This window comes from Sapajus apella, unplaced genomic scaffold, assembly GCF_009761245.1.
Source record: "Sapajus apella isolate SASKATOON/1434 unplaced genomic scaffold, GSC_monkey_1.0 scaffold27, whole genome shotgun sequence".
Classification (NCBI taxonomy): Eukaryota; Metazoa; Chordata; class Mammalia; order Primates; family Cebidae; genus Sapajus; species Sapajus apella.
Window position 1 is genome coordinate 18512449 of NW_022436967.1, and position 12831 is coordinate 18525279.

Sequence of the window (12831 nt, forward strand, 5' to 3'; positions counted from 1 at the left end):
CATAGAGGGTTTTTTTGCTGAATTTTCCTGAACTCAATTCTTACATTCGTATAACACACACCAGGCATATAAGTCCTTTACTTCTTGGCCTTTCAGACTAAATTATAAAGTGATCTGGTTTTAGTTTATGATATATTTTTATAAATGTTCTCGAATTTGTATGTAAAAAAGGTGAGGTATCTCTCTATTTCTAGAATCAATTAAGCAACAACTTTCTATTGAAAAATTATTAGTAACAATGAGACAGTCAATAAATTTTTTATAGCTGTCTATTACTGATTACTTATCTCAGAAAAGATTTGAATTAGGTGATTGCTAAGGTTTTCTCAGCAATTAAAATCCATATAATCTGTTTCAAAACTCCTTTGTCATTGAAAAGTATTTATTTAAAAAGTATAAGCACTGGTATTTTAAAATGTATTTACCACTAGAAACCATTTAGACTAGAAGTCCTTAACAGAGCAAAGGGGTGTGAGTGAGCAGCAGCCCAGGGAACTTCACTGTTTGGTAATGTGCTATGTCCCGCCAGAGTTTGGGGGCAGGAATGAACTATGTGGAGAAGAATAGATCAAAATCTGTCTGTGCAAAACCTGGTAGTACTGAATAAAAATTAGTCATGAGAATAAAAAAATGCACTTAAGGATAAACAATACAATATACAGCAACAAATATTTACTGAACACCTATAATATGTCATGCTCGTGAGCCACATCAGTCAACAAAACTGATTTTGATCCCAGCTCGGTGGAGCTCCATTCTGATTGAATGGTACTTTTACCTTTTTGGGGGAGCCTTTGTCACATAAGCCCTACGAGAAAGGTGAAAAAGTGACAGGTACAGGCAATGAGGAAATTGGCTCTAGAATTCATGATAGCAGTTAGTGACAGGAATGGCTCATGTAATAAAAATGACAACTTTTTGTTGACAAGAATTTAAATAAAAGGTCACTCGAAATGGCCTTTCTGTGTTGTGTGAGCGTGTAGAAACTTGCCAAGCTGGAAAGCATTCATAACAGGAAGGCTCATCATCAGCGCTGAGGTGTGATCTCAGGAAAACAGCAAGTTGGCAGCAGAATCTGATGACTAGAATCCCAGGTAATGATGTCATTTTCTCCTTCATCCTACTAATTAGCAGCCTCCTTAAGGCACTGCTTAAGCTTCAGAAGCAGATGGGCCAACTACAGTTTGGGTCTAGGCCTCATCTGTCTCATTTGCTATATACCAGAGACGGCATGGAATAGTCTGACATGGTGTATTTACTTTGCACTAAAGCAATTTTTTAAAACAGGGAAATCTACGAATATCTAATGAGTTCCTCAGCCCATTATGAGCCACACCCATGCATTATTTCAATTTGTTTCCTACACAGAATTGTGGATATTAGCTTTACATCCATGAAAGCAAATAATAATAATAATAATAATAATAAAGTTACAAGTGAAGAAAGGGGTAGCTCCCAACAGCAGAGTGAGAGGTAGAGCTCATGTTCCTCAATATTTGTCAGTGCCACCACTGATTCAGAGTCATTCTCTGCATTGCCCTCTCTCTGTCTTCTTCGTTAGAGTAGGGTCCTTCCACATGGCATAAGTCAGTATCATCTAGCCAGAAATTGTTTCAGTACAAAGGCACAAAGGGTGTATATAAGATAAATATAGTTTATTTTTATGTAAACCAGACTTCAAAGATTTTAGCGTTAGTGTAAAGAACATTGGGAATTTCAATACCTCTTAGCTAAAGTGTTTTTAATGGTTTCACAAAACCCATTTACAAAAAAAGGCACATGATTTTTCTAAATAGGTTGCTGGAATCATCTTACAAGAATCAGTGTTCAGTTTCTCTTCATTCTTGAATTATTCTTCTTAGGTTACTTGTGATCCAGAGGAGAATAAATTATTAAACAATGTGTTAATGTTAAAAGTGTGTGCATACACGAGCGAGTGTACGCACGTGTGTGTGTGTGGTGTGTGTGTGTTGTGGTGGGTGGGGGATAGTAGTGTGAAGTGAGGAGGTCCTAATCTGTTACAGGAGGAAAGAATGCATTACTGCTTCTTTTTTGAAAACCTGTTCCCTTTCCAGAAAGCCCTGGCATGGAAATCCTTTGAGATTTCCCAATTCTATTTAGTTTTGGGTCTTTCCTGCTCTAGAATTGCCAGATGTTGTTGTCTGACAAATCTTTGAACCTGAACTAAGCCAGAAAATTAGGGCACTGGAAACAAAGTCCAAATGAAGGAACTGATTCAATAAAGCCTGGCTGTGAGTCCAAGTGGCAAAATCACAGCAACTTTGTAAGTTGTGACATTGTAATCACAGCCAGGTGGGTGATTTTTGCCAATGTATAAAATCTTCTTGAGCTGCAAGCTCAAAATAGCAAATTTTAAACCCATATTTTGAATTTAAAATAACTTAAATAATTTTATAAACAAAGTATGAATAACAACAACAATAATGTCTTAGTTTATATAGCACCTGGCATCTTTCAAATGCATTTATATATGCGTTTTATGTACTAGTAGACCAGTTGTACATCATGGCATTATGCCATGTGATATTTTCCCTGATTTTGGTTAATATAATTAATCTATGTTCACAGAACACCAAGGACTTGCCTTGTTTTTATGCAAGAAGGATCAGAAATCAGATGCAATTCGCATGTATTCAGGACAAAAGATCATACAATGAAGTGGAAATCAGTGCAACCAGAAGAGTAGGGGGTCGCCTCCCTAGGTCAATGGTGTACTTATGAGGTCAGGTCAAGTTCAACCTTGGTGAGGCCACACAGTTGTTGCTTAGGAAGCCTAGATGCTGCCCACAAAAACCTACAGCTACTGTTGACAAGTTATGTAGTTATACAGTTTGTGTAACCAACATCCCTAAAGGTACTCACATCTGCAAGTGGGCAGATCTGTGATACATGGGAGAAGACTGTGGATTGGGATTATCTGAGCATGCTCAGCCCTTTCTCCCAAATTTATCAAATGGAAAAATCATTCTTCCTCTCTGAGGGAGAAATGACCCTCTCTCAGGGAGAAGTTGAATGGATCCATTTTATACATTTTTTTCCTGGAGAGATATTAGAAATTTTCTCCTCTTTATGGAAATGGAAGAATTGGGAATGCATAAGCTACATTACTTTAGCAACTATATTTATTTGGTAACTGAACATATGTGTTTAATTTAGCTGAGCTCTTTTTGCTATATGATTAATTCCTATTAATCAATTTCAATAATTATGTTTGAATTCATATCCTGTAAGGCATAGGAAGGACCCATATTCAGTTGCTAATATTATGAAATGCATTTGCAATCAAGCCATAGATTAGCCAGGTGATGCAACAAAGTAGACAGACATTCAGTATAATCTGACCCACCATTTTGTTATGGCCAGAAATTTCACCAAGAAAATCTATTCTTTTTTTTTCTTTTAACATTGGTGCTTTGCCTAGGAAATTTACTTTAATATGTTTATGCTCTTTGTAAACCTTTGAAGAATGCTTCAGTGTACAGTGTTTCCAATTTATCTCATCAATATATCAGTGAATAAAAGCTTACAAAATTGAGATTATATTTCAGATAACAAATTATTTTTCTTCAAAATAGAACTAGGAGCTAAATTCCATTTTATAAATTTGCAAATTATTCTTTAATCCTATGGATGTTATGTAACATTTAATTTTTTAAAAACAAACTATAGGGAGAGTAAGTTAAAACCCATTACAACATTGTTTGAGAATACAGTCAACATTTCAGTTTTTCAAAGTTGTAGCAAGTGCTATATTCTTGTATGATTTATAAAATAATATGAAATTATATTATAATTAGAAAACATATAGAAAAATACAAAAGAAGCTGAACCAAACTTTTGGAACAGACTTTGATATGGTTTGGATTTGTGTCCTCACCCAAATCTCTTGTCAAATTATAATCCCCAATTTTGGGGGAGGTGCCTGGTGGAATGTGTTTGGATCATTGGGGCAGATTTCCCCTTTCTGTTCCCATGATCATATGAGGGAGTTTTCATGAGATTCAGTTGTTTAAAGTGTGTAGGACCACCCCCCCCTTCTTCACACTCTTCCTCCTTCTCCAGCCATGTAAGATGTGGCAGCTTCCCCTTCACCTTCTACCATGATTATAAGTTTGTTTCTTGAGGCATCCCCAGCCATGCTTCTCTGCACTGCCCAGCAGAAGTTCTCTTCCTCCTTCTCTGGCCATGTAAGATGTGCCAGCTACCCCTTTCACATTCTGCCATGATTGTAAGTTTCCTGAAGCATTCCCCAGCCGTGCTTCCTGTACAGCCAGTGGAACCATGAGTAAATTAAATCTCTTTTCTTTATAAATTATCCAGTTTCATGTGGTTCTTTTTAGTGATGTGGGAAAGGGCTAATACAGAAAATTGGTACCTGGAAGAGGGGCATTGCTATAAAGATAACTGAAAATGTGGAAGCAGCTTCAGAACTGGGTAATGGGAAGAGGTTGGAACAGTGTGAAGGGCTCAGAAGAAGCCAGGAAGCTGAGGGAAAGTTTGGAACTTCCTAGAGGCTTGTTAAATTGTTGTGGCCAAAACGCTGATAGCGATCTGAACAATGAATGATACCAGGCTGAGGTGGTCTTCAATGGAGATGAGGAATTTACTGGGAACTGGGGTAAATGTCACTCTTGCTATGCCTTAGCAAAGATATTGGCAACGTTGTGCCCCACCCTAGGGATCTGTGGAGCTTTGAACATGACAGTGGTGATTTAATGTATCTGGTTGAAGAAATTTCAAAGCAGCAAAGTAACCAAGATCTGGCCTGGCTGTTTCTAACAACATATTGTCAATTGTGTGAGCAAAGAGATGATCTGAAACTGGACCTTATATTTAAGAGAGAAACAGAGCATAAAAATTTAGAAAATCTGTAGCCTAACATGTTGTAGAAAAAAAAGAAAAGCATTTTCTGGGGAGGAATTTAAGCCCACTGCATAAATTTGCATAGGAAAAGAGGAGACAAATGTTAATAACCCAGACAATAGGGAAAATTCCTCAAAGGCATTTCAGAGACGTTTGTGGCAGTCCCTCCCAACACAAGGTTCAGAGGCATAGGAGGGAAGAATGGTTTTGTAGGCAGGGCCCAGGGTTCTGCTGCTCTGTGCAACCTAGGGTCACTGTTCTCTGTTTCCCAGATGCTCAAGCTCCACCTGTGACTAAAGGGACCCACATATTCCTCAGGCCACTGCTCCAGAGGGTGCAAGCTGGAAGCTGCCAAGGCTTCCATGTGGTGTTAAATCTGCAGGTGTGGAGAGGGCAAGAGTTGAAGCTTGGGAGCCTGTGCTTAGATTTCAGAATATGTATGGAAATGCCTGGATGTCCACGCAGAAGTCTGATGTGGCTGTGGATCCCTCATGGAGAACCTCTTCTAGGGCAGTGAAGAGGGGAACTGTACAGTTGGAGCCCAACATGGAGTCCCCCTTAAGGCGCTGCCTAGTAGAGCTGTGACAAGAGTGCCACAATCCACCAGACCACAGAATGGTAGATTCACTGACAGCTTGCACTGTGTTCCAGAAAAAGCCACAGATACTGAATAACAGCCCATGAAAACAGTGACAGGGGCTGTGCCCTACAGAGCCTTGGGGTCAGAGCTGCCCAAGGACTTGGGAGCCTCCTCCTTTCATCAGTGTTGCCTGATAAATGTAATAGATGGAGTCAAATGGGGATTATTTTGGAGACTTGAGATTTAATGACTGCCCTGCTAGGTTTGGGACTTGCATAGTGCCTGTAGCTCCTTTGTTTTGGCTGCTTTCTCCCTTTTGGAACAAGAGTGTTTAAACAATACCTATATCCCAATTGTATCTTGGACATAACTAGCTTTTTATTTTATTAATTTTACTGGCTCATAGGCATAAGGAACTTGCCTTTCCTCAGATGAGACTTTGGACTGTGGACTTCTGAGCTAATGCTGGAATGAGTTAAGCCTTTGGGGGATTGTTGGGAAGACATTATTGTAGTTCGAAATGTGAGAAAGATATGAGATTTGGGAGGGACCATGGGCAGAATTATATGGTTTGGATTTGTGTTCCCACCCAAATCTCATGTTGAATTACAATCCCCAGTATTGGGGGAGGGGTATGGCAGGAGGTGATTGGATCATGGGGGCAGATTTCCCCCTTGCTGTTCTCATGATAGTGAGTTCTCATGAGATCTGGTTGTTTAAAAGTGTTTAGCACCTCCCCTTCATCTCTCTCTTCCTCCTATTGTAGCTATGTAAAATGTGCCTGCTTCCCTTTGCCTTCCACCCTGATCATAAATTTTCAAAGGCATCCCAGCCATGTTTCCTGTACAGAACACAGAGCTATGGGTCAATTAAACCTCTTTTCTTTATAAATTACCCAGTCTCGGGTAGTTGTTTATAGCAATGCAAGAATGGACTAATACAACCTCAGACATTTTTTTCTACTTAAAATTATGTTTTCCCAAATAAGTAAATGCAACCATTTACTAAAACGATACTATGATGTAATGTCCATATTCTATATTCTATTCAACACACTTCTATATTTTATGTATTACTTTCTTTGCTATGACTAAGAAGCAAATTTCATTGAATGTTCTTAGGTGAATTTCATTTCTTTCTTTCACTGTTTATTCACATGTGTTAATCTTATTCACAAATGATAATAATAAAAAATGAAACGTTTGAATTATTATGCACTATAAGTGTTCTTAAAAAAATTACATTTGACTGCCATTTTTTTTTTGCCTTTCTGTGATAGTGGATTATAGATATGACAGGTATAGCTGAAAAAGACAGGTCTCAAATATACTTACCTTGACACTGGATGGAGCCTGGAGCCTGAAGCCTAATCTCAAAGAAGCTGTAAACATAACTATTGTGAAGTTTTGGGAGTTGAGGCAAAGGACATTTAAAAGAAGTCAGCTAAGTGATATTGGCTATAGACACAATTAACAACATGTTGCAGTTAAATAACTATTATTTATTGAGAAAATACAGAGTAACATATATTGCTCTGTCATTTTATGGGTGTTTAACCATTTGATCTGCATAATAACACTTTGAGGTATTTCCTAATATTAATTAAACTCATTTTATAGATGGGGAAGTGGAGATTCCAATAGGCAAAGTAACTTTCCCTAGGCTAACTTAGTATGTGGTGAAGTCAGGATTCAAACACAAGCAGTGCATAAAATTATTTTAAGAAATTAAAGAAAGAAAGGAAGGAAGAAAATAAGGAAAGAAAGAATGAGAGAGAAAAAGAAAGAAAGAAAGAGAGGGAGGGAGGAGAGGAAGGAAAGAAGGGAAGGAAGGAAAGATAAAAGGAGAAAAGAGTAAAGAAAGAGAAAGCTATAGACAAATAGGTTGGAAAGAAAAAAGAAAACTCTATAGATGGCATGATCCTGTATGTGAAACTCCCAAGGAGTTCACAAAAATACTTCTAAAATAAGTAAATGAATTCAGTAACATTGCAGGATAAAAGATCAATATACAAAAAAATAATTTTTATTATATTCTAATAACAAAAAACCTAGATGTAAAATTGAGAATATAATTTCATTCACAATAGCATCACAAAGAATTTATAAATAAATTTAATAAAATGATTGCAACACGTATACACCAAAAACTACAAAACATTGCTGAGACAAATTTTAAAAAATCTAAAGAGTTTGAGAAACAAAAAATATTCCAGGATTGGAGTATTCAATACTACCAAGATGTTAATTCTACTAAAATTAATTTGCAAATTCAAATAAATCTCTATTGAAAAGCTACATGGTGTGTGTGTGTGTGTGTGTGTGTGTGTGTGTGTGTGTTGTGTGTGTGTGTAAAAACAGGCAAGCTGCCCTAATATATATGAAAATATAAATAATATCCAAAATAATTTTGAAAAAGAAGATCAAATTAAGAGGGCTTACAATATTCAATTCCAAATTTATCATATAGCCACAGCAATTAATACAAATTAGTCTCGGCACAAAGATAGGCAGATAGATCAATGGAACATAGCAGAAAGTCCAAAATAAATATGTATATTTTCTATCAACTTATTTTCAACAAAAGTACCAAGATAACTCAATGGGTAAATTACTAAGTTCCTTTTTAAAAATTATTTTGTTTTGTAAATAATCCTTATAGGTCCAGCTGCATTTGTAGGAAAAAACTATTCTTTTCTATAGGCCTACAGTTATTTCAGATTTTTAAAGAAAGAAAGTACAAACATTATTTACAATTTTGCAGCCATTGTCTCTCCTGTACTATCTATAAATATTTGAGGCGAGGTACTGTGGGGTATGTTCATAACTTAATGTATTCTCTGACCATATACCTTCATTTCTTAATGCTATGCTAGAGGGTTGTCATAGTGACATTAAGCAGAGAGCTATGGTAGCTTGTTTATCACTGCTATTGGATAAAGATAAAGGGATATTGATGTTGAAGGGAGAGGGCATCTAATGCAGAAGTGAAAGAATTGTCACTAGGCTGGAACAAGCAAAGTTCACCTGCTGTAATGGGAGGAAAGGTGGTGTGAATTGCAAAAGGTGCAGCAACATCAGGAGACATGATGCTGGAATGGATGAGTTTATTCTTTTTTGATCTTTTTATTCAGTGAATGAAGATGCAAAGTCATCAGCTATAAGTGTGTTAATGGCTTGGGGAAAAAGGAAGAATGTGCGAATGTTTCTTTCTAGAGAATGGAACAGGCAGTTGACTATGGAAATGTAGAAATATTGCTGGGCCTTGGTGTATTACTTAAGGCTTGCTGTCATAAATTTAAAGCATATCCAATCAGCACAGTTGTATAGAAATATAATGCTCACGAAGCAGATGGGATTTGTGTAACCAGGCCTGCAATTTTGCCATTCCTCTGTGACACAGAGAAAAGGGATCAAGGGAATAGATGGTGTGTGCAAGAAGGTCATTAGTAATAATGGGTTGTGGAACTAAAGCTCAATAACAGAGGAAATGAGAAGGAAGTGGACATTCAAAAATTGTTAAATTGGGCAATATAACATTCATAGCTTGAAAAATACTCTCAGTATAATCATACAAAAAGTTCTGGAAAAAATAAAAGAAACATTTAAAAAATATAAAACTATGATCACAGGAAGTATAGACAATCAGCAGAAGCCAAAACCAAAAAGTGAACACAAACTAGAACAGTAAGAAAGCATGTATTCATCTGTTCTTACCTTGCTAATGAAGACATACACAAGACTGGGTAATTTATAAAGGAAGCAAGTTCAATTGATTCACAGTTCAGCATGGCTGTGGAGGCCTCAGGAAACTTACAATCATGGCAGAAGGGGAAGCAAACATGTCTTTCTTCACCTAGCAGCAAGAAGAAGAATGAGTGCCGAGGAAAGGGAGAAGACCCTTATAAAACCATCAGATCTCATGAGAACGAACCCTATGTATCCACATCTGCAGCTCTGTGGATAACCCAGAGGCCATGTTTCAGCAGCCATATCTGAGAAAGAAAGACAAGCCATGGTGAAGAGCTGAAATGAAGACTATCACATGAAATTGAATCCTTTGAGTCATTTTATCCTCAGTGAAAAGTTAAGTGGAAAAACTGAAAACAAAAAAATCTGATCTCTGCATGAATTGAAGAAGAAATGAATTCATGACTTAAGTTTAGTTAAATGATCATTCAATATCAAGAGCAACATGGAGACATTTTCAATTAGCAAAATAGAGATGTTTGCTATTTACTTCAAAAATAAACCCAGAGAAACATACGAAATGTTAAAAAGAATGGTGATAAATGGAATATAAATATACACAAAAATTGTTGTGAAATAGTATCCAGTGGGACAGAGGCATTGAAACATGACAGAATTAAAATGTTAAAACAATAGGTACAACAGCAGGAAGGAGTTTAGAATTAAAGTGTTTTTAATTTTTTAGAGAAACTTAAAGATATTGATTGTATTTCAACTTTAGTAAATTAAACATGCATAGAAGAAAAAGGGTAAAGAAAAAGTGCAAAAAGGGGCTAGAAATAATTCCAAATATGCTAGTAATAACATGTATATGGACCAGCTTAGGTAAAATTCAGATACATAAAAAATTACAGCTATATGTTATTTCTAAAACATAAACCTAGGATAAAGGAAATACAGATAATTTAAAAGTAGAAGGTTTGAACAAAGATATATATGTCATGTGAATATTAACTAATAAAAGCTGAAGGGACTACATTAATATCAGGCAACGTAGCCATTAAAGTGAAAAGAATTATTAGAGTAAAGGAGATCACTATATAGCGTTGAAAGATTCAATTCACTAAGATAAGATAAAATGTTTGAACTTGTATGCATCTAATTACATAGCACCAATTAAATATATAAAATCAAAATTTGGAAAAATCCTCAGAGAAATTGTCAAATCTAAACACACTTCTCTCAATAATTAATAGACAATTTAGGTAAACAATTGGTAAAGATGTATGTTTGAAAAATCCAACTGACAAATTCAATTTAATGTACTTGAATAATGCATTATTCCAGTAGTTGGGAAAAACACATTTTTAAGTCTACGTGGACAGTTTGCATAATTTAATGTTACACCAGGACATAAATAAATTATTGTCATAGAGATGACATATTTGAATACTGGCTAATATTACAGTAGAACCTAAACATAAAAGATCAAATTTTAAAAAGACACAATTAAATTTTAGAATGCACTAAATCAGTCATTGGTCAAATAAGAAATTATAATGGAAACAGGAATAAATGAGAAGTAATCAATTATAAAAATATTTTGAATAAAAACTTGTGAGGGGCAAGTAACAAAATGCTTAGTAGTAGAGTTATTACCTCACATATCACCTTACGTGTAAAGGGACTTGATATGAATGACCAAGGCAATCAACTTAAGATGCTAGCAAAATAACCGAAGATTAATCCAAATAAAGTAGAAAAATATGGCAAGAGAAAAGAACACACAAATAGTTTCTTTTACCTGACTGAACACATAAATACCTTTTGTGACATTCATCAAGAAAAGTCTGAGAAGGCACAATTTTAAGAATAAAAACTAGGAAGTTAGATGAAGCAACATCTTAGAAGTGAGGAAAAATTATGTCCAACTTTATGATTTTATGTAAATTGATAATATATAGTCATTGTGGAAAAATACCTAGGGAAAAGATATAACTCACCAAAACTGACTCAGAAAAAAAACTAGACAACATTTATCGTCCCATTACCAATAAATAAATGGAATCAATACATAGAAATCTATTCAATTACTAATGATCACTTCCAGACAGCTTTAGAGTTGAGTTCCACAAAACTTCTACTGAATAATTAGAATCTTATACATATCTTCCAGAGATTAGAAAAGGAGAAAACTCCCCCAACAGATTTTATAACCTTAGTCTAATTTACTATCAAAACCAGGAATAAATAATAAGGAAAAGAAAAATTACAACTCAATATCATTCATAAGCATAAAACAAATATACTGAACAAAATGTTAGCAAAGCAAACTCAATACCATATAAACAAATATACAACATAGAGCACATTCTTTTATTCACAATGGCTATAAGAATAATTTAAAATAAGATACCATATTAATGCAGTTCAATACCTAAACAGATGAAAGGAGACGACTGAAAGCCTACCCCAATAGATATAGAATCAACATTTCTTAAAAGTAAAAATTATTACTCTATCTGAAAGACCTGAGAGAAATCCTTCAAGGTACACCAGTTTTTAAAAGAATGCAAGGCGGATGCCATTTCAAAGTTGTGGTTGTGATAATGAAGTTAAATGTCTGAATTTTACATATACAGAATTAAAATACGGGATGAGAAGTGCTCAAAGGGTAAGAAGAATAAATGTAATTAACTGTTATAAAGTTCTTACACAGTGAAATGGTATAATACTATTTGAGGACAGTCTGTGACAAGTTAAAGGTGTATATTGTAATCATAGACAACATTTACAAAGTCACCCAAAGAGATATCGTTAAAATCAATATGAGACATAAAATTGAATACTGAAAATTATGAGTCATCTAAATGATCCAGAAAACAAAACAAAACAAAAAAATGAGGACCAACAGTATTTTTAAAATAAAGATAGTCTGAAACACAATGATAACAATACTACCTTAAATGTAAATGTACTAAACGCTTAAAAGACAGATATTTCTAGGCTTGATGACACACAAATATTTAAGATATAGACGGTGGCAGACAGATTCTTAAAGAAGCCCTGTGATTCCTGCCCCTGGCATTTTCATCATCTGTGGTTATTTATACTTCTAAATAACCCATGGGGTGAAGACACAAAATTGGAACATATTTTCATTAAATGACAAATAATAAAAAGATTTTTTAAATGTGAGGTATGGCTAAAGTAGTGTTTGTTAAAATTTATAACATCCAATTCATATATACAATTCAAATAAAAAATATATTATTTGCTTTAATGTATAGCAAGTTTAATACATTAGTGTTTACAAAATAAAAATTATATTCTACTGAAAAAAAAGTTATAGTTTTAAATACCCATGTTGTAAAATGGTTTTTTCAAGTTTTTTGTAGATAAAATAATGAAATTGTTTAATAGCAAGATTGATTTTAAAAAGGAGAGACAAGTTAGTAGTATCTCCTTTAAAAGAGACAAATTAAAATATATAAGTATATATATATATATATATATATATATGAACAGTAAGGGAATATTATAAAAACACTTCATACTAATGAATTTTGCAACATGCTTGAAATGGAAAAATCATATGAAAGGCAGAAATTACCAGAACCAAAACACAAATAATTAGAAAATGTGAATAATTCTATATGGCCAGCCCTCTGTATCTGT